The sequence below is a fragment of the Tachyglossus aculeatus genome, chromosome 21 (assembly GCF_015852505.1).
Source record: "Tachyglossus aculeatus isolate mTacAcu1 chromosome 21, mTacAcu1.pri, whole genome shotgun sequence".
Taxonomy (NCBI): Eukaryota; Metazoa; Chordata; class Mammalia; order Monotremata; family Tachyglossidae; genus Tachyglossus; species Tachyglossus aculeatus.
Genome location: NC_052086.1, coordinates 26865415 through 26866448, shown reverse-complemented (window position 1 = coordinate 26866448; position 1034 = coordinate 26865415). Strand labels below are relative to the sequence as shown.

The 1034-nt window shown below is 49.4% G+C and overlaps 1 non-coding gene across 1 annotated transcript; it reads right to left on the bottom strand.

The window, feature by feature from the left end:
* Window positions 1-651: 651 nt before the first annotated feature.
* LOC119943049 lies at window positions 652-789 on the bottom strand. The gene has a single exon (XR_005455534.1). It is a non-coding gene; the product is annotated as a small nucleolar RNA SNORA7 (small nucleolar RNA).
* Between the last annotated feature and the right edge of the window lie 245 nt (window positions 790-1034).

Here is a 1034-nt window from a genome sequence, read left to right as displayed (position 1 = left end):
TGTGAGCCCCACATGGGACAACCTTATCACCTCGTATCCCCCCAGCGCTTAGAACAGTGCTTTGCACATAGTAAGCGCTTAATAAATGCCATCATTATTATTATTAAGGAGGAGGGAGAACAGGTATCCCCATGTTACAGTTGAAGAAACTGAGGCACAGAGAAGTCAAGTGACTTACCCAAAGCAATCGCCAGAGCTGGAATTAGAACCCAGGTCCTTCTGACACCCAGGCTGGGGCTCTGTCCATTAGGCCATGCGGCTTCTCAAAGCAGTGTACTAAGCACTTGGGAGAGTACGGTACAAGAAGCCTTCCTCCTTTCACAATTGGTGTGGACATTTCCACTGGTACTTCCAATGCCAGGCAGCGTTTCAGGACTCTGGGTGGGGCTCAGGGCTAGAAGATCCCCCAGGATAGAGGCCTGGGCCCTCCACATAATGATCGTTGATGGTCTTGTCTTGTCTTATGCTGTCGAGTTGTCTCTGTCCCATAGCAGCTTCTTGGACACTTCTCTCCCAGAGCACCCCACCTCCATCTGCACTTGTTCAGGTAGTGTATCCATAGAGTTTTCTTGGTAAAAATACAGAAGTGGTTGACCATTGCCTTGTTCCACACAGTAAACTTGGGTGTCCGCCCAGCACAGGTGAGTTTTGACTTGTAGCAGATTTCCTTCCACTCGCTAGCCACTGCCCAAGCTAGGAATGGAATGGGTAGGCCTCTGCTTGACTCTCCTTCTCAAAGTCGAGACTGGTAGAGGATTGGAAACTCACCAGGTGCCACCCTGAGAGGGCAAGTTGACGTTGTAGGTTCCATATATTTGGCAACTTAATCTGTTTCACTCCCAGTAGATGGTGGACCTGGGCACGACTGTGTCTTTTATTTCTGTTGTACGTTCCCAAGCCCCTAGTGCAGCATTCTTCCCACAGTAGGAACTCATTAAATACTGTCAATGACCATAATTAAGGGATGATGTGAATCCAGGCTCTCATGGGCAGATCATCTGGAAGGGCAGATGGGGAACGGGAGGAGGTCTGAG